The sequence below is a fragment of the Physeter macrocephalus genome, chromosome 5 (assembly GCF_002837175.3).
Source record: "Physeter macrocephalus isolate SW-GA chromosome 5, ASM283717v5, whole genome shotgun sequence".
NCBI lineage: Eukaryota > Metazoa > Chordata > Mammalia > Artiodactyla > Physeteridae > Physeter > Physeter macrocephalus.
Window position 1 is genome coordinate 52543841 of NC_041218.1, and position 22163 is coordinate 52566003.

General features: G+C 36.8%; 1 protein-coding gene across 6 annotated transcripts in view; it reads right to left on the reverse strand.

Annotated features, from left to right (window-relative positions):
- The window catches only part of PALS2 (protein associated with LIN7 2, MAGUK p55 family member), a 108680-nt gene that overhangs the window by 59210 nt on the left and 27307 nt on the right, over nucleotides 1-22163 (reverse strand). For 3 of the 6 annotated variants that reach the window (XM_055084954.1, XM_028489971.2, XM_028489972.2), the window contains exon 2: nucleotides 16502-16667. The exons of the other annotated variants lie outside the window; for them this stretch is intronic. The gene's annotated coding sequence lies outside the window, so the exon portion shown is untranslated. The remainder of the gene's footprint in view (nucleotides 1-16501; nucleotides 16668-22163) is intronic. 6 annotated transcript variants of the gene reach the window in all.

Sequence of the window (22163 nt, forward strand, 5' to 3'; positions counted from 1 at the left end):
CTAAGCCGGTGCGCCACAACTACTGAGCCTGCACTGTAGAGCCCACAAGCCACAACTACTGAGCCTGCAAGCCACAACTACTGAAGCCTGCGGGCCTAGAGCCCATGCTCTGCAACAAGAGAAGCCACCGCAATGAGAAGCCCGGGCGCCGCAATGAAGAGTAGCCCCACTCACTGCAACTAGAGAAAACCCACGCACAGTAATGAAGACCCAATGCAGGCAAAAATAAATATAAATTTAAAAAGAAAAATAAAAAAAAGAAATCCCAACAGGATTTTGGGGTAATGTTATTCTAAAATTTACTTGAAAGAGAAAAAACGTAAAACCAACCAATACGTCTGGAAAAAAGCGTAACTGTAAAGGAGGTGCCTGTGCTATTAAGTATAAAAACACTATAAACTAGTGCAGTACTGGCCCAGCCACAGAGAAATCTTGAATAACTAAATAGGAGTTAACATACGCGAAAGGTGACATTTCAAATCAGTGGGAGGTAGGGTTCAGTTAAATATGGTAGATTGACTACTTGAGTTTACAGTCTTTCCCTTTAGAATCTCTATTAAAACAGCAGCAAAGTATTAATAAAGGGTAAAAAAAAGAAAACCCACAAGAATAAAGAGAATGGCTAAAGAGGAAGAAAAACAGACCAAAAAATAGCAAAAATATTTGAAAGTATGTAAGTGGTAGGAATAGAAACCAGCTTGGAGCAAAGAAGCAGTAGATTCTACCTCCTAAATATTTCTGGAATCAAGTAACATGAGTCCTAGTCATCATCATTTCTTGCCCAGACTATACAAGAGCCTCCTACATATATACAGATTTCTTATGAGTGATATATATCTCACCTACAAGGAATTAATTAAAATGTAAATTTTATGGCCAGTGAGCCTTTAAAATACACTACTAGGTTAAACAATCTGCACCACCCTTTGTAGCTTTAGGCACACCAATCCTTCCCCTGTCCTGATGCAAAGTCCTCCCCGCAACTTACCACCACCTAGGTGTACCTAATTCATACGCATCCTTCAGGAGCAGAATTTCTATGTACTTGGCAGCACCAATTAGGATAAATTCTCCTAATATATACTTTTGTAGTAGTCTATGCTTTATAACTCTGATCAACCTGTAATTAAATATTTTGTTATTTATTTAATGTATGATTTTCTTTCTAAACTCTTAGGTCTGATGAGTGCAGAAATCTTATCTGTCTTGTTCAAACTTATATTCCCAGCAACTAGCCCACAGTCTGGTACATCACAAGTCCTCAGTAATAGAGTTTCAGTCACAAAAATGTAACATATTTCTGTTATTAAATGAAGAATAGTTTTCAAATCATATACTGTTATTTATAAATAAAATGTCTGTATAACACTTGGAATCAGTGAAATGTGGTAAGGTTTACAAAGCAGTAATCTTAAAGCTATTAACTTTCCACAAATTGTATAACAAGCAACAAAGATAGAAGTGGTATCTTTCAATGCTTAGTCTACTAAAATGGCACGCTTTTACAGAACTTCTTACATATAAATACATTTCTAACTTTCTACAATATAGATCAGTAAGAAGACAAATTTAATAAAATGAATGGTATTTACCCACATATATTCTGCTCCAAAAGCTTTCTAGAGTTGTTTTACAAAAGCATTTCTTCCCAGTTTTAGAACTATAAGTACTTAAATGAACTGTTTTTAATAAATTAGGACTATAGTCTATTTCAGTATTAAAAATCCTTTTGTAATCACAGTTGTGGTATATTCACTCCCATTTAATTCAATGAACTGAAATCCCGAATGAAAATATGACAGGTAAATTAAGTTCTCATAAGACGTTAAAAATTATTTCTGCTCTTATACTTTGTAGGTAGAATAACAGTTATTTTGACAGAACCATACTGCATACTTTGCAGAATCAGAAAATGAAAAGCAAAACCTTATATTCTGTGTGCATTTGGAAATATTTAAGCAAAAATTGAAAGGAATTATCTAAGTCATTTGGACTACTTCTAATGTATTTTCAATACAGCAGGAAAAAAATTTTTAAATACATTTCCAGGAAATGGTACAGAAAACTGGATTGAAATTGAAATTTGGACTGACTTGCCAGCAAGACAGCAGAGTAGAAGGCTCACCCCTTCTTACAAAAACACCAAAATCACAACTAATTGCTGAACAACCATTGACAAAAACAAAAACAAAACAAAAAAAACCTCTGGAACCTACCAAAAAAGATACCCTACATCCGAAGACAAAGCAACAACAAGATGGCAGGCCACCCACCGGGTGGACATCACATGAACTGAAAAATAATTATACCAGAGAAGTTCTCCCACAGGAGTGAAAGTCTTGAGCCCCATGTCAGTCTTCACAGCCTGGGGGACTGGCAACAAGAAAGAAGCCTCATCCACTAGATGAAGGCAGACAGCAGAAGCAAGAAGAACTACAATCCGGCAGGCTGCAGAACGGAAACTGCAAGCACAAAAAGTTAGACAAAATTAGACAGCAGGGGAATGTGTCCCAGATGAAGGAATAAGCTAAAACCCCAGGAGAACAATTAAGTGAAGTAGAGATAGGCAATCCACCAGAAAAAAAGAATTCAGAGTAATGATAGTGAAGATGATCCAAGATCCTGGGAAAAGAATGAAGGCACAGATTGAGAAGATACAAGAAATGTTCAACAAGACCCAGAAGAACTAAAAAACAAACAGAGATGAACAATACAATAACTGAAATGAAAAATACACTAGAAGGAATCAATAGCAGAGTGACTGAGGCAGAAGAACAGATAAGTGAGCTGGAAGACAGAACGGTGGAAATCACTGCCACGGAACAGAATAAAGAAAAAAGAATGAAAAGAAAGGAAGACAGTATAAGAGACCTTTGGGAAAACAATGAATGCACCAACATTCACATTATAGGGGTCCTAGACTGAGAAGAGAGAGAGAGAGAAAGGACCTAAGAAAATATTTGAAGAAATAATAGCTGAAAACTTCCATAACATGGGAAAGAAAATAGTCATCCAAGTCCAAGAAATGCAGGGTCCCAGGCAATATAAACCCAACAACAAACATGCCAACACACATAGTAATCACACTGACAAAAAGTAAAAACAAAGAGAAAATATTAAAAGCAATAAGGGAAAGGCAACAAGTAACATACAAGGGAACTCCCATAAGGTTATCAGTTGATTTCTCAGCAGAAACTCTGCAGACCAAAAGAACAAGGCACAATATATTAAAGTGATGCAAGGGAAGAAGCTACAATGAAGAATACTCTACACAGCAAGGCTCCCATCATTCAGTTTTGATGGAGAAATCAAAAGCTTTACAGACAAGTAAAAGCTAAGAGAATTCAGCACCACCAAACTAGCTTTGCAACAAATGCAAAAGGAACTTATCTAATCAGAAAAGAAAAGGCCACTACTAGAAACAAAATTAAATGGAAAAGCTCACCAATAAAGGCAACATCAAGTAAAGGTAGGAAAACATCTGAACACAAATACGTTATCAAAACCAGTAATTGTGAGAAGAAGAGAGCACAAATGCAGGCTACTGGAAATGCATTTGAAATTTAAAAACCAGCAACTTGAAAGAATCTTTTTTATATATCGACTGCTATATCAATACATCATGGTAACCACAAACCGAAAATCTACAATGGATACACACACACAAAAAAGGAATCCAAACACAACACTAAAGTTAGTCATCAAATCCCAAGAGAACAAAAGAGAAAGGGAAGAAAAATGACCTACAAAAACAAATCCAAAACAATTAAGAAAATGGAAATAGGAACATACACATCAATAATTACCTTAAATGTAAATGAATTAAATGCTCCAACCAAAAGACACAGACTGATGGAATGGATACAAAAACAAGACCCATATACAGGCTGTCTACAAGAGACCCACTTCGGATCTAGGGACACATACAGACTGAAAGTGAGGGGGTGGAAAAAGGTAATCCATACAAATGGAAATCAAAAGAAAGCTGGAATAGCAATACTCATAACAGACAAAATAGACTTTAAAATAAAGACTGTTACAAGAGACAAAGAAGGATGCTACATAATGATCAACGGATCAATCCAAGAAGAAGATATAACAATTGTAAATATATATGCACCCAACATAGGAGCACCTCAGTATATAAGGCAAATGCTAACAGCCATAAAGGGAGAAATCGACAGTAACACAGTAACACTGGGGGGCTTTAACACCCCACTTTCATCAATGGACAGATCATCCAGACAGAAGATCAATAAGGAAACACAGGCCTTAAATGACACATTAGACCAGATGGACTTAATTGATATTTATAGGGCACTCCATCCAAAATCAGCATTATACACCTTCCTCTCAAGTGCACATGGAACATTCTCCAGGATTGATCATATGCTGGGCCACGAAGCAAGCCTCAGTAAATTTAAGAAAATTGAAATCAGATCAAGCATCTTTTCCCAACAAAGTACTGTAAGATTAGAAATCAGCTACAAGAAAAAAACTAAAAAACACAAACACGTGGAGGCTAAACAATATGCTACTAAACAACTAATGGATCACTGAAGAAATCAAAGAGAAAAATAAAAAAATACCTGGAGACAAATGAAAACAAAAGCACAACAATCCAAAAACCTATGGGATGCAGCAAAACCAGTTCTGAGAGGGAACTTAATAGCAATACAACCTTACCTCAGGAAACAAGAAAAATCACACATAAACAACCTAACCTTATACCTAAAGCAACTAGAGAAAAAAGAACAAACAAAACCAAAGGTAGTAGAAGGAAAGAAATCATAAAGATCAGAGCAGAAATAAGCGAAATAGAGACAAAAACAATAGAAAAGATCAGTGAAACTAAAAGCTGGTTCTTTGAAAAGATAAACAAAATTGATAAACCTTTAGCCAGACTCATAAAAAAAAAAAAGGGAGAGGGCTCAAATCGATAAAATTAGAAATGAAAAAAGAGAAGTTTCAACAGACACCACAGAAATACAAAGGATCATAAGAGACTACTACAAGCAACTATATGCCAATAAAATGGACAACCTGGAAGAAATGGACAAATTCTTAGAAAGGTACAATCTCCTAAGACTGAACCAAGAAGAAATAGAAAATATGAAGAGACCAATCACAAGTACTGAAATTGAAACTAATTAAAAACTCCCGGGGCTTCCCTGGTGGCGCAGTGGTTGAGAGTCCGCCTGCCAACACAGGGGACATGGGTTCGTGCCCTGGTCCGGGAAGATCCCACATGCCGCGGAGCAGCTGGGCCCGAGAGCCATGGCTGCTGAGCCTGCATGTCCGGAGCCTGTGCTCCGCAACGGGAGAGGCCACAACAGTGAGAGGCCCGCATACCGCGTCCGGAGCCTGTCCTCCGCAACAGGAGAGGCCACAGCAGAGGGAGGACCGCATACCACACACACACACAAAAAAACTCCCAACAAACAAAAGTCCAGGACCAGATGGCTTCATAGGCAAATTCTACCATATATTTAGAGAAGAAGAATTACCACCTATCCTTCCAAAGCTATTCCAAAATATTGCAGAAGAAGAAATACTCTTAAACTCATTCTATGAGGCCACCATCACCCTAATACCAAAACCAGACAAAGATACTACAAAAAAAGAAAATTACAGGCCAATATTACTGATGAACATAGACGCAAAAATCCTCAACAAAATACTAGCAAACAGAATCCAACAATAGATTAAAAGGATCATACACCATGATCAAGTGGGATTTATCCTAGGGATGCAAGGATTTTTCAGTATCCACAAATCGATCAGTGTGATACACCACATTAACAAATTAAAGAATAAAAACCATCTGATCATCTTAGTAGATGCAGAAAAAGCTTTTGACAAAATTCAACACCCATTTATGATAACAACTCTCTAGAAAGTGGGCATAGAGGGAACTTACCTAAACATAATAAAGGCCATATATAACAAACCTACAGCTAACATCATTCTCAATGGTGAAAAGCTGAAAGCATTTCGTCTAAGGTCAGGAATAAGACAAGGATGTCCACTCTCACCACTTTTATTCAACACTGTTTTGGAAGTCTGAGCCAGAGGAATCAGAGAAGGAAAATAAAAGGAATCCAAATTGGAAAAGAAGAAGTAAAACCATCACTGTTTGCAGATGACATGATATTATACATAGAAAATCCTAAAGACGGTACCAGAAAACTACTAGAGCTCATCAATGAATTCAGTAAAGTGGCAGGATACAAAATTAATACACAGAAATCTCTTACATTTCTATGCACTAACATCAAAAGATCAGAAAGAGAAATGAAAGAAACACTCCATTTACCATCACATCAAAAAGAATAAAATACCTAGGAATAAACTGACCTAAGGAGGCAGAAGACCTATACTCCGAAAACTATAAGACACTGATGTAATCAAAGATGACACAAACAGATGGAAAGAGATACTATGTTCTTGGATTGGAAGAATCAATATTGTCCAAATAACCGTATTACCCAAGGCAATCTACAGATTCAATGCAACACCTATCAAATTACCGATGGCATTTTTCACAGAACTAGAACAAAAATTTTTTAAATTTGTATGGAGACACAAAAGTCCCCGCACAGCCAAAGCAACCTTGAGTAAGAAAAACAGAGTTGGAGGAATTAGGCTCCCTACTGTCAGACGATACCACAAAGCTACAGTAATCAAGACAGTATGGTACTGGCACAAAAACAGAAATATAGATCAATGGAATTGGATAGAAAGCCCAGAAATAAACCCATGCACCTACGGTCAATTAACCTACGACAAAGGAGGCAAGACTATACAACAGAGGACAGTCTCTTCAATAAATGGTGCTGGGAAAACTGGACAGCTACATGTAAAAAAATGAAATTAGAACATTCTTTAACACCATACACAAAAATAAACTCAAAATGGATTAAAGACCCAAATGTAAGACTGGATACTATAACACTCTTAGTGAAAAACATAGGCAAAACACTCTTCAATGTAAATCACAGCAATATCTTTTGTGAGCTGTCTCTTAAAGTAATGGAAATAAAAACAAAAATAAACAAATGGGACCTAATTAAGCTCAAAAGCTTTTATACAGCAAAGGAAACTATAAACAAGACAAACAGACCACCCTCAGAATGGGAGAAAATATTTGCCAACAATGCTACTGACAAGGGATAAGTCTTCAAAATTTACAAACAGCTCATGCAGCTCTATATCAAAAAAACAAACAACCCAATCAAAAGATGGGCAGAAGACCTAAATAGACATTTCTCCAAAGATGACATACAGATGGCCAACAGGCACATGAAAAGATGCTCAACAGCGCTAATTATTAGAGAAATGCAAATCAAAACTACAATGAGGTTATCACCTCACATCAGTCACACTGGCCATCATCAAAAAGTCTACAAACAATAAATGCTGGAGAGGGTGTGGAGAAAAGGGAATCCTCTTGCACTGTTGGTGGGAATGCAAATTGTTACAGCTACTATGGAGAATAGTATGAAGATTCCTTAAAAAACTAAAAATAGAACTACCATATGATCCAGCAATCCCACTCCTGCACACATATCCAGAGAAAAACATGTTTTGAAAGGATACATGCACCCCAATGTTTATTGCAGCACTGTTTACAATAGCCAAGACATGGAAGCAATCTAACTGTCCACTGACAGATGAATGGATAAAGAAGATGTGGTACACATATACAATGGAATATTACTCAGCCACTGAAAAGAATGAAATAATGCCATTTGCAGCAATGTGGATGGACCTGGAGATTATGTTAATAAGTAAGTCAGACAGAGAAAGACAAATAACATATGATATCGCTTATATGCAAAATCTTAAAAAAAAGATACAAGTGAATTTATTTACAAAACAGACTCATAGACTTAGAGAACAAATTTATGGTTACCAGGGCAGAAGGGTGAGATTGGGAGTTTAGGATTGACATGTACACACTACTATATTTAAAATAACCAACAAAGACCTACTGAACAGCACGGGGAACTCTGCTTAACATTCTGTAATAACCTAAATGGGAAAAGAATTTGACAAAGAATAGATATATGTATATGTATAACTGAATCACTTTGTTGTACGCCTGAAACTAACACAACACTGTTAATCAACTATGCTTCAATATAAAATAAAATAAAAAAAATTTGGATCAAGTTAGGTTTCTTTATGATTAAATTTTGACACAACTCGCGTGACTGATTTGACAGCAAGAGTTCGTCTAAAACATTAGGTCAATAAAAACACTTGTTTTCTACAAAATGACAATATGCAGTCAATACCTTAGCTCTCAAAATAGTATCTCGAAATTCTAGTTTAGTTCTATTGAATCAAAGAAGAAAGTTAAACTTTAAATGTGCTCAGCTAACCTACTCAACATTAGCCGAGCACTTATAGGCCAGGCATGATGGTTGATGTTGAAGAAAATAGAGACACACTATCTTTCCTCCAAAAACTACATCTAGCAGAGTAGACCAAAATGTGTAAACAAATGAATAAAGCATGATGATAAGAACACTATGAAGGAATAAGAGAATTAAGTGATATAGCATAGTGGTTAAAAGCCTGGACACTACCACTTAACTAGTCCTGAAAACCTGAGTATACGACTTAACCTCTCCAATTCAGTTTCTTTCATCTGTTAAATGGGGAACAGCAATAGTTACCTATTCTTACAGGGTTGTTGCAACTAAATAATACATGGCAACTCCTGCAACAATACCTTCTAGTGCATTATTAACACTGAGTGAATACTGGAAAGGAGTAAAAGGTTAACTGTTTCTATGATGGAAGTGGTGGGACGATAAAATGGGAGACACCCACTGGAAGGCATCCCAGTGCAAAGAACCAAATAGTTCACCCTACTGAAAATCTTGAATTTACGATCAATGTTTAAAACCTTGAAACAAAACATGGAGCTGTATTTCCCAAAGCATTCCTAGAGAAAATCTAAGCCTGGAGCCAACAAAAGAAAAGGGCAGGCACAGTGAGTGGATGGGCAGCCACTCATAGCAATTAAGGAACCCCATACACAAGGGCACACTTTTTGGCCTAAGTATCACAGACTTCTTCCAGAAACAGTGGGCGTATGTCTTGCATGGGAAGGGTTCCTTACAGGGATGTGGGGCCTAAACGAAGGGCAGAGAGGCTGAGGTGCATCTGGTTCTTCACAACAGACACTAGATGAGGAGGGGAGGGGGAAGGGAGACTATCCCACAGTGAATGCTCTAAAGCAGTGTTTCTCAAACAAGAGACTATTGGCATAATCCTTTTTGCATAGGATTGCTCTACACCAAACGCCTGCAGTGCTCCTCAGGTATTCTGATAACCAAAAAATTCCCCGCACCACACTGCCTAACACTTCTAGGGGTGGCCCCGCCTTCTCCCCTTCTGTTCTTCCAACTTACAGCCTTGTACCAATATGTTCCAACGCCAGGGTAAATTCCTCCTCCTTCTTAATTTAGCTATTTGAGGGTTCCCAACTTGCTCACTAGTTCTCTGCCTAGATATCTGAAGGAGAAGCCCGCCATTCCAGACAGAGGGCTGGCGGGTGGGGGGACAGCCTATACAACTACAGAGGAAGTCCTCAACAGAGGTATATTCTGGATTAATCAACCTAGTCCTTCATTTATAAATATAAACCAACCATTACTGATTGCCAGACATCTGAAGAAAATATCAGTGACAAGGGACAAAGTTGAACAAACTAAACTACAGGGGAAACAGATGGTGCTGAGAATAGAACTTAAATTTTTTATTTTTATTAGCATTCTCAAAGATATGTGAGAGGCTACTGCATTCATAAAGGAACAGGCCACTAAGAGGGAGATAATGGAGCAACCAGAGAAGAAGAAAAAGTTACTGGCAGTTAAAAACAATATTGTCAAATTAAAAAAAATCAAACAGCAGACTAAATGATAGAACGATAAGGCTGAAACTGCTAATCTGGAAAATCAAGTCAAGGTAAACTCCCAAATGCAGAACAAAGAGGAGAAGATGAAAAATATGAGACCACTTAAAATACATAATCAAATCCAACAGTGCACATCAGGAGTTTCATAGGACAAGATCAGAGACTAGGATAGGAATGAAATAGTTGAAGAAATAATAGTAGAAAATGTCTCTGAATTTAAATGACAAACAAAACTTCAGAATGAATGCAAAAGACCCAGATCTGGACACCTAAGTGAAATTTCAAAATGTTGAGGATTAAAAAGGGGGAGGTGAAGATTTCCAGAAAGAAAAGAGTTTGTAAAAGTAACAATAATCAGACTTCCATGCCACTTATTACTGGTAATATTTAACACCAGAAGATAATGGAGTAACAATGTCAAAGTTTTGATGAAAAATGAGTTTAAAAACTTTACATATGCTATTTTAAAAAACTCAATATATATTTACACATGTATATATATACAAATGTGTATATGTGTGTGTATATACACACGTGTGGTGAAAGGCAGCCTAACTATATTGAAATATTTTAAAATAAACATAAAAATTGATTTTCTCCAAAGAGATTTTCTTTCTAGCAGTCCCAGCAAAATTTATCCCTGTATTTGAATATATCCTTTTTTATTTACATGAATGATTGTTTTATTAATAAAATATCTTAGCAATCTTTCCATATTGGAGCTCATCCTTTTCAATATATCTAGCACTTCATTATATGGATGCATCAACATTTATTTAGTCTGTCCTCTACTGAAAGATATACAGGTTGCTTCCATTTTTTGCAGTTATAATCAGTGTTACAATCAACACCTATATCTATACACACATACATAGTTATGTACACATCATTAGTAAGTAAATACTAAGAGTAGAATTGCTAGATCAAAGGATATGTGATTTTTCAACTGTCAGATAGTGTCAAACTGTCCTTTATAAACAGGTTGTATCAATTACATCTCCATTAAGAGGTCCTCATTTCATTATTTGTTATAATAATAATGAATTGCCTCATAAAGACATATCAATATAAATGCTGAGAACATGTGCAGCAAAAAGTGATTAAAATAGAGCTAAATTCTGAATTTTAATCTTTTTCTCCAGTATAGCATTAAAGAAAAATTTAACTACACACTTATTTCCTTATCTGTAAAAAAGAAATGAGATTGATATAACTCATGAGGTTACACAATAAATTTAAATGACTGATCTACTAAAAACATATAAATGCTAAATATTCTGCTTTACCTAACATTCTGCAATTCAATCTCTTCAACCATCTCTCATAGTGACTACTGTTAATTATTTAAAGTGTCAGTGAAAAATGAATCTCGAAAACAGCAATTTATTACAACTTTCCCACCTTAAAAACAATGGTTTTTTAAAATGAACATAGTTGGGTTTTCCCCCTAATTTAATCATGTTAACTGACCCACTTTGTACTGTCATCCTCTGATGACAAGTTTAATTCAGAAAGGAAAGTGAACTACCATTTTAAATGAACTTATCAATCTTCCTACTATGAACTAAGTAAATGCCTTGCAAAAGCAGCTAGTGTAACTTCCTGGCACTCTTACTTAGAAACAATTTTCTATTATGTGCAATGCTTTCAGAGAGAAGTCCTCTCAAAAAAAAAAAAAAAAAAAAGCAGCAGTTTCTTGGAGAATAGTTTCACTGGATTGACACCCACCCCTGGTACGTTTAAAATACTGTTTCACTTCCTTCTGGCCTCTATGGTCTCTGATGAGACTTCCACATTCATTCAAATCATTCAAATAGTTACTCTATTATTGGTTTTCTGTTTTTTGTAGTTTTTTCTTTGTCTTATTTTCAGCAATTCCATTATGTTGTTTCTGCGCATGATTTCACTGGGCTTATGCCACTTAAGGTTCAATGAACCTCTTGAGTCTATAAGACAAATTTATGTCTTGCACTAAATTGGGGAAGTTTTCAGCCACTACTTCTTCAAACATTTGTTTCTGTACCATATTCTTTCTTTTTTCCTTCTCAGTGTCTGATGAAACACAACATTAGACCTGGTATCATCCCATAGGTCCCTCGAGCTCTTCTCATTATTTTTTTTTTCAACCATTTTTTTCTTTTTTTTTCAATTTGGATAAATTTCTACTGATCTACTTTGAAGTTTATGGACTGTCATCTGCATCCTGCTATTGTGCTTGTCCAGTGAATTTTCTGGTATCATATTTTTCAGTTCCAAATTTCCCATTTGGTTTTTCTTTTTCCTATTTCTTTACTGAGACATTCTATATTTTCATTCATTTCGAGAGCTCACCCTTAATTGTTGTAGCGTATTTAAAAAACCTGCTTTAAATCTTTCTCAGATGATTCCCACATCTCTGACGTCTCAGTATTGGTGTCTCATGATTATCTTTGCCCATCTGAGTTAAGGTTTCCCAGGTTCTCCATATGCCAAGGAATTTTGCACTGTATGTTGTACATTTTTAATAATATAAGACTGCTGGACTTCCCTGGTGGCTCAGTGGTTAAGAATCTGTCTGCTGATGCAGGGGACATGGGTTCAAGCCCTGGTCCAGGACGATCCCACAGACCACGGAGCAACTAAGCCCGTGCGCCACAACTACTGAGCCTGCACTCTAGAGCCCGTGGGGCACAACTACTGAAGCCCGCGAGCCTAGAGCCTGTGCTCCGCGACAAGAGAAGTCACCACAATGAGAAGCCCATGCACCGCAACGAAGAGTAGCCCCCACTCACCGCAACTAGAGAAAGCCCGCGCACAGCAATGAAGACCCAACGCAGCCAAATAAATAAATAAATAAAGACTGTCTTGCTGAAAGCTTAGGGAGAGTGCTGATATTTTTGTTTCAGCAAGCAATTGACTCAGTTAAATTCTGACCCTCTAAGGTACCAATGCAATTTTAGTTTAGTTGTCCATGCTTATCTGCACCCTTATTTGTGAACTTTTCATTTCTCTTAGGTAAATATCTAGGAATGGGATTGCTAGATCACATGGTAAGTGTATATTTAACTTTATAAGAAACCAGTAAACTTCAAAATTTCCACAGTGTTATTTGGATCAGTCCCATATATGTACCACCACTCGCCAGTCTGGGACTTAATTGGTGGTCTATTGGTATTTCAGTACTAAACATCTATATGTGTTCTTTAGGGTCAGATCCACATATGCACCTCTCAAGGATAAGCCAAGGAGTGCGTAACAACTTTAAGAAGTCTCTTTCCAAAGCTCCTCTGCAATCTGCCTGGCATTTTGGGTTCTCTGGGATGTTCTTTACTGATTCTCCAGAAATCTGGGGCATAATTTAACCCATTCTGCAGTGTACTTTCTATAAATGGGCTCACGACCTGGTTCAGGCAGCCAGAGAACAGAGGGAAAAAAACAAAACAAAACCCCACAGAAAAATGACAGGAACTACAACTCCTCCAACTGAAGAGGAAGGTTTCTTGTTTTGGAGTTTTAGTTATGCTCCTCTTATATGTTGTAGCTGCTTCAACACTGCTGCCAAAGGACTTCCTGGGGTCTGGGTAGGAGGGGGAGGGGGAGAGAGAGAGAGACAGAGAGAGACAGAGACAGAGAGAGACTGATTGATCTCTGCACTCCTGTTGAGCATCTTGCTCTTTAAACCAGAACCAGCAAGTTTTTGGAGTTCTAGCTGTCCATTCTGATGCTCTAGGTTTGGGGTTAGTTCCAGGGATAACAAAGCAAAACAAAACAAAAGAACAGTAAACTCACTGTTGATTCAATGGTACTTAAATTTCTGGTTGTCTTCTCTAACCCGCCTGATACTATTGACTTTTCAGAGTCTGCAAATAGCTACACCTGTATGCTGTCCAGTTTTTATGGCTGCATTCAGTGGACGAGACGGGGTATTGTGTGCTTACTTACTGGAACCCTTTTTATTATTTTCCACCAAATCTGGGGGGGGGTGTGGTGCCACTATTTCTTCAAATATTTTTTCTGTCCCTTCTCTCCTTCCTTTCTGTCTGGAACTCTCATTACATCTATGTTGAAATGTCTGACATTGTCCCACAGGTCTCTGAGGCTCTGTCCACTTTTCACAATATTTTTTTTCTCTCTCTCTTCTTTGGAGTGAGTACTTTTCATTGATCTTCAAGTTTTCTCTGACATCTCAAATCTGTTATTGAGCCTATCCAGTAACAGATTTATTGGATAAATAAATCCTATCCTATTCATTTCAATTATTGTACTTTTGAAATCTAAAATTTCTATTTCATTCTTCTTTTCTAATTTGTTTCTCTATTGGGACTCTCTATTAAGTTTTGCTAATATACTGTCCTTTAATTCTTTGAACATATTAGAAAGAGCCAATTCAAAGTCTCTGTTAAATCCTACATCAAGCCCACTCACAGTCAGTTTCCACCGACTCTCGTGATTATACGTCACGTTTTCCTAGGTTTTATTTTTTCTTTACGTCCAGCAGTTTCTGTTTGAAAACTGAACCTTTAATATATTATGGTAATTCAATTTATTTTATTTTTCAGAGATGCTGGGTCTTTTTTAGTAATTCATCTGGACTTGAACTGAAGAATCAGTTTCCCTACATGGTATGCAGTTGGGATGTCTCTGTTCAGTTTTTTAATTCTTACTTTTATATTTTAGCCTGGCTTCCTAGTGGGTGTGCCTATGTCTGTATAGCTTAATGGTCAGCCAATGACCTGGGCAATGGTTGTGCTCAAACATCTCAAGCCTGTAAAACGTCCAGCCTCTGCCAGTTGATTTGTGTATAGACTGGGGAATGCATTCAACACTGCAGCCAGTTCTCTAGTCTCCTTTGGGTTGAACTTTTTGGGTCTCCCCTCTCTTGGGTCTCCCCTTCACATATGTAGCTTCCAGTCAACCAGAGATGTATGGAGAACTTACCTCAGCCCTTCTATGGTTCTCTCATTTCTGGGATTTCTCTATTAAATTTCTTCTGGTCCACTGCTCACCCTAAACCAGGTCCACAGCGTTGAGCTAGCAAGGCAGCAGGTTTTCTCCCTCTCTTTCCATCCAAACCCACCACCCTGTACTTGCAAAGCCACAGGTTTTTGTGTCCCCTCTCACTGCTCCCTTCCCTGAATCAAGTTACTCCCCCACGGCCACCTCTTTGGCAGCAAAGCTGCTGGGTTTCTCAGCTAGTCCCAAGCTGGTAAAGCTTCAGTTTTCATCAGCTGAGGAGGGTGGGGACAGCAGGGCACACCTGAGGAGGTATCTGGGAAGGGCCCAGGCCAGAAGGCCACAGACTCACACTGTTCTCACCCCAAGCCCTAACAGTTGTGCAAGATCAAGTTTTTTTTAACTACCTCTGGTCAATTTCCAATACCCCTAAATGGATGTTTTTGACAATTCTGTCTGGTTTTCTATTTACTTTCCGCAGAGGGGAACTGCCAGCCTCTTCATGCCACCATTACCAGAATTCAAGTAATGTTTCTAATTAAAAAGAAAAATCAAAGTTTTAACTCTACTAAACCTTCATCATCACAACTTATTATCAAGTGAAAGATTGTCATCATAATTGGTAATATTGCTTCTAATGAGGCAACTTTTTAGGATGCTCATTGTGATGTGACTGGAAAACATGGGAAAAAACAGAAATAGCCTCAATGTTTCTCATCAGGGGAATGCCTAAATCCCCATCCTATGAATAATCTGCAACCGTTAAAAGAACGTGATTTTATATGCACTAACAGGTAAAACCCTCCAAAACACGTTTTTCTGTGGAAAACAGCAAGTGTCATAAAGATAGTATTGTGTCATATAGAGAGAAATGAAGCACACAAAACTTCATCTTTTCCACAGGTACAAATATGCAAATATACAGGAATCGGTCTGGAAAGATATAAAGCAAAGTATAACACGTATTACCCCTGGGGAAGGAGCAGAGATTGAAAGAAGGGTTAGTTAAAAGGGCTCTTGGCTCTACCTGGTAATATCTTAAAATTGTTACCAAATTAATATATTTATGCATACCTGTGTAACAAAACAATGACTGAACAAATGAGCTGCTCAAACTATGAACTGTATACCTGGAGAGTCAATATCATGAAGGTTCCTAGAGGTTTCTGTACAGACTTATAAGGATTAAAGAAAACCACCTTACCTAATAAAATTAAGTAGCCTTATATACGAGATTTTATTAGGCAAAAATGCTTAGCCTCATTTCTCAAGTCATGGATTTGTCTCTCCAAAGATAATCTCCTTATATAGAACACTTCATCCCTTAAATACCTCATGCCTTATGTATTAGTTTGTACTTTTTATCATGGATTCTTTCCTAGTAAGCCATTTCAGTCCATGTCACATTAAATAATACCTTTTCATAATTTTAACAAGAGCACTTTAAGTGATGAGACTATTTTAATGCCTAGAGTTAAGCATTACAATGAATGAAACTCACTAACAGTTGCTCTTAATTTTTTACATGTTCATTCTACAAATCAGATATTTTTTTCCCATTTTTACCTGAATCACGACCTTTATAAATTTCAAAACAAAGCCTCCAAGCCACTGGGGGAATAAATGAAAACAACTTACCTTCCACTGTTAGCCATGCACACACACAATGAAAACTGTAGTTTCTGCATGTAGCTCCAGGGTATTTGGTATGAGAAGACCAAGAATTTCTATATTGATTCTCGATAAATATTTATCAGGCTAGAGGACTCTTCTTCTCTCTTATAATACTGTATTACTCTCACAACTGTAAAATAACAAAATAGACCATCTTTTCTATTTGTACTAAGTGACTGAGGAAGAATTTCTTACTATTGTTGCTTTAAGGAGCCCCTTTTGTAAAAGCTCTTTTAGGCTTTTCTGCTCATATAACACACCCACACACGCTAATTTAATCAAAGCCATCAAGTGGTGTCAGTATAAAAGTCTTAAATCCCTTACTCTTTACAACTCCTCCATCACTGAATCAAGCCTGCATACCACTGTTATTACATTTTCGTACATTTTCTATCCCATTTCAGCCTCAAAAAATTGCCATAAGCTGGAGGGTATAAGTATTATACCCTCTTATATATCTTAAAGATGAGAAAAATGAGGCCCCAAAAGTTTAAGAGACTGACCAGTGGTAAGTCAATAGTTTAAAAAAATATGTACATCATATTTACATATAACAAATGTAAATGATTGGCCCCAAACCATGCTCATCTTCCCCAGCTGTAATCACAGATTATTTCCCATATATGAACCCTCTATAAAACACTCTCAATATTTTCCCTAAACAGAAAGAAGGAAAATGTCCAAGTGACTGAAAGGATAACAAATCAGAACATTTTGCAAGGGACTGGCCAAAAGCACAGGGATATGACGACATGAGTTCTGTCATTGAGGGCTTGCATTTCAACAAGTGGCAGATATGAAGAAAACTCATGAAACAATTCAGTTTGGTCACTGGAGAGAACACTGGGCATGAGAAAACGCAGTTCCTAGTCCCAGTCTTGCCACTATACAGTATGACTTTATTATGATTTTAGCCCTGAAAGAGTAGCCACAAATTTCTACTGGTCAACACCAGCCATCTCTCATCATTTCTACTACCATGCCAAGTGTCTGGACACAGTAATGGAATCAGAAATATCCTTGCGAAAGTTGGAAGCAGTTGCAAAGTTCAGGAAGATGGAAGAAAATGAGTTGCCAGTACTAACATGCTCAGGAGCAGCAGATGACTAAAATAAATGCCTGCAAGAACAACAGATGACTGAAATAAAACTCCAGGTTAATAGTCAGAAATGGCCATTAGAAACTCTTTGAAGTCAGGGATGCTGGATGCTATAGATCAAGAGTGGGTTAAGATACTTCTCTCACCACTCTATTTTATTCTCTCTTTCTCCCTGAACTGTGAAAGATAAAACAGTCATGGAATCAAATGTATGTATTGAAATCTGAAGAAAAAAAAATATTAAATATAAAACATTTCCTTTTTTTGCAAATTACCAACCTTTTTTCTCTCATATTCTTTGCTTAAAGTAATCTTTTAGGGTTAAAAACAATTATCAAGAATTCAAGAAATGCTGAAGGAAGAGTGATAACAGGTACAGATTTTAATTATGTCACTCTACATTACGTAATTCCAAAAAGAGATTATTATAATGTCTAACAAACGAAGTCAAGATCCAAAGGGAATACATTCATAATTAATTTTCCTAATTATTTTTAAATACAAACATCTGGTTAAACAAGCAGAAAGAATGGTTTTCCAGCATTCATTAAGTATTTCATATTTGCTTCCTGTTTCTCCTTGTTAAATGATAACCTCTCCAAGAACAAGAGCTTTCTCTTCCGTTATAGCTCCCAGTAGAGAGCCTTGTATATAATAGGTACTCAACAAATGTTTAATAAGTGTTTAACGCTCTGAATTATTTTTCCTTTATATTACCTAGCTTTCAGCTCTGATTGGGGATAAAATTTTGTATAATCAACAACTGACACATACCAAAGTAAAATACAAAGTCACCTGGGGATTAGTTTGAGTTTCAAATAGCACCAGTACACCAAAGGAAACAACTCTTGTTAATTTTTTGTGTTAACGATGAAGAGGTCTAAAGAAAAATTCAAATTGAAGCAAAGCATGGATGGCTGTAGTGGCTCTTAGAACAAACAATCTTCTTCCCGAAGGGAAAGCTGAAAGGTGTTCTTCATCACAGATCCTTTTACCCAAGGTATAATTAAAAATTAAAAATAAACATGGTTAGAAAGCAGAAACCCTTCTCTCTGATAGGCTCCAAAATTTTGGCATATTTGGATCTGACAAAATTAAGTGTCAAGCTTGAAAGAATATTAAATACAAAAACAAAAGTAAAATGAACAAATATTTTTATTCAAGAGGACAAATATCAGTATTTCCAGGTTAAAATAAACTGAATTCATCTATTTTTGCTCTCACCTAAAATCTCTCTAAAATGTAACAAAGATGTGTGTGTGTAATTTTATTTTATTTTTAAAGGCATAAGTTTACAAAGATGTGGAGAATTAGAGACAAACTGACTTTGGAAGCTGTAAAACACAGGGATAAAGGATTAACTGATTTAGCAGACCCAAGAGGTCAAACTCTTAACAAGCTACAGGAAAAGCAGAAAATCATTTCATTTACAAAACAAAATCTTCCAAAGACTGAGGAAGTAGCAGCCCAAGGTACATGAAGTGAGGGGAACTACAATGAGGAGACTCAGATAATATCAGGTCAGTATTCATTAGCTGATTCCTTAGGAAACCGCAGTTACCTTTCTCCATTCCTGTATTTTTATTTTCTTGAAGTTAATATTTGCTTAGTTTTTCATATATACTACTTATCAGTAATTCAACCCCACCCTCTTTACAGGGTACTTGCTGCCCCTCACCCTCACCCATGCAGGACTGAAAACTAGGAGTTGATCTGGAGAGGGTAAGGTAAGAAGTGTCGCTGGACAAAGGACAATGAAATCATATGGAAAACAGGATTATTGAATGATGAGACAAACCTTCCACCTGCTTCTCCCTCTTGACTATCAAAAGCCTTTACCCTTCACATCTTTACCTTCCAGGCAGATATGAAGAGTCTTCTCTAGAGAATATGACCAGCCTAAGTGGAAAGGCATAGACATCAAGATCAGGCATTACCTGCAAACAATCCAGTCACAGAATGGCTACAGTGAAGCTCATACATGCAAACAGAGTTCCATGGTTTTAGTTCTCTACTGTTAAGAATGAGCTACTGCACTTTGTGTCTTTGCGCTGCATTTTGGTAACTGCAAAATTTCAAACTTTTTCATTATCTGTTACAAATATAAAACTTTAATGGATGAGGAGTTGCTCCTTAAGGATGAGCAAAGAGAGTGGTTTCTTAAGATGGAATCTGCTCCCGGTGAAGATTCTGTGAAGGCTGTTGAAATGACAACAAAGGATTTAAAATGACAACAAAGGATTTAAAATATTATATAAACTTAGTTGATAAAGCAGCGGCAGGGATTGAGAGGACTGACTCCAATTGTGAAAGCACTTCTACTGCGGGTAAACTGCTGTCAAATGCACTGCATGCTACGGAGAAATGGTTCATGAAAGGCAGAGTCCATCAATGGGGCAAACTTCATGGCTGTCTTATTTTAAGAAACTGCCACGGCCACCGTGATCAGTCAGCAGCCATCAACATCGAGGCAAGACTCTCTACCAGCAAGAAAATTACACCTTGCTGAAGGAGATGATGGTTAGCATGTTTTAGCAATAAAGTATTTATTTATTAAGATATGTAGGCATAATGCCATTGCACACTTACTAGACTACAGTATAGTGTAAACGTAACTTTTATATGCACTGGGAAACCAAAAATTCCATGTGACTCACCTTGTGATATTTGCTTTATTGTGATGATCTGGAACCGAACCCGCAATATCTCCAAGGTCTGTGATGGATTTATATACTGAGAGCATAACTATATTGTGCTGGTCTGTCATTAAGGCAATCTGAAATGTTGTCCTAAAAATGTTTTTTTAATTTTTTATTTATATTATTTATTTTCAGCTGTGTTGGGTCTTCGTTGCTGCGCACGGGCTTTCTCTAGTTGCAGGGAGCGGGGGGGCTACTCTTCACTGTGGTGCGCAGGCTTCTCATTGCTGTGGCTACTCTTGTTGCAGAGCACGGGCTCTAGGCATGTGGGCTTCAGTAGTTGTGTCACGCAGGCTCAGTAGTTATGGCTCACGGGCTCTAGAGCACAGGCTCAGTGGTTGTGGCGCATGGGCTTAGCTGCTCTGCGGCATGTGTGATCTTCCCGGAGCAGGGTTTGAACCTGTTTCACCTGCATTGGCAGGCGGATTCTTAACCACTGTGCCACCAGGGAAGTCCTAAAAATATTTTTTAAATGATCCTTTTATAGAGAAATATAAGGAGACTGAACCTATCAGACATTAAAATATATTTTAAGGCTGTGTTAATCAAAACAGGGTAGTACTCATTCAGGTAGAAATGGGAAGATCAGTGGAACTAAATAGAGGATGACTAATCAAAGTAACAGTGAGATACTAATGTTAACCAAAGAGAAATGCAGACGTTAAAAACTCTGTTTGGTAACAGAGTTGGGGGTACACACTGGGGCAGCTTCTACATAAATTTAAAAGTATGTATCTTCAAGGATTTTCAATGCCACATTGTTTATAAAAGCAAAAGACTAGAAATAATCTGGTTAAATAAGTCATAATATATATACTCATAGTATGTATGCTCAGTTATAATATATATACCTGAGGAAAGAATGGGCTGTATTCATGTTTACAAAAATGAAACATCTACAGTTAAAAAAAAAAAAGTGAGTATACTGGGCTCCCATTTGTTTAAGAAAAGAAGGTGGGGAAGGAGTAATACACACATATTTATATATGCTTTTGTGTGTTTATAAAATACTTATGTAAGAACATATAAGAAAATACTAATAGTGGTTGATGTGGGAAACAGATCTGAAGTAGAAAATTTGACTTCTCATTATATATCTCTTTCTTTTATAAATCTCTTTCTTTTAAAAACTCTTTATAAAAAAGTTTTTATAAACTCGTACTTGTTTTTAACTGCGTACTTTTTTTTTTCCTTTGGTTAAAATTTTTTTAAGGAAAGGAAAAAAGCAAACCTGATTCTTTATGTTCCTAAGGGTACATAAATGTTAAATACATTAAAAGTCATGCTTATTAAAAAAAAAAATAAGGAAAAAGAATGAGCTACTGATATTAACCTTGGGATCTCAGATGCTGAGTGACAGAGACCAGAATAAACAAACAGGTAAAATCTACTTGTAATAATAAAACTATTCAAGGCTGAAGGAAACAATCATTAAAATCCTCAGAGAAATATGAAAACACTGTATTCATCAAACTAGAACAAGACTGCTGTAGGAGAGGAACATCCAGGGGAAACAAAAGAGCTTCTAAAATAAAAATGCAAAAGTAGAAATAAAAAATGCAATATAAATCATGGAAGATAAATTTGGGGAAATACCAAAAAAAGTAGAAAAGTACAGAGGTAGAAACACAGAAGAGAAAAAAGTCAGAGGACTAATAGAGGGCATCTAAATAAGAGGAATTATTTAGAAAGAAGAATATACAAAACAGAGGGAGAAAAACACTAATTAAACACTTAATATTTTCCAGAACTGAAAGCAGTTAAGTTGCTAGACTAAATGGGGCATACAGCACGCAGTGAAACAGATGAAAACAGAGGTATACTAAGA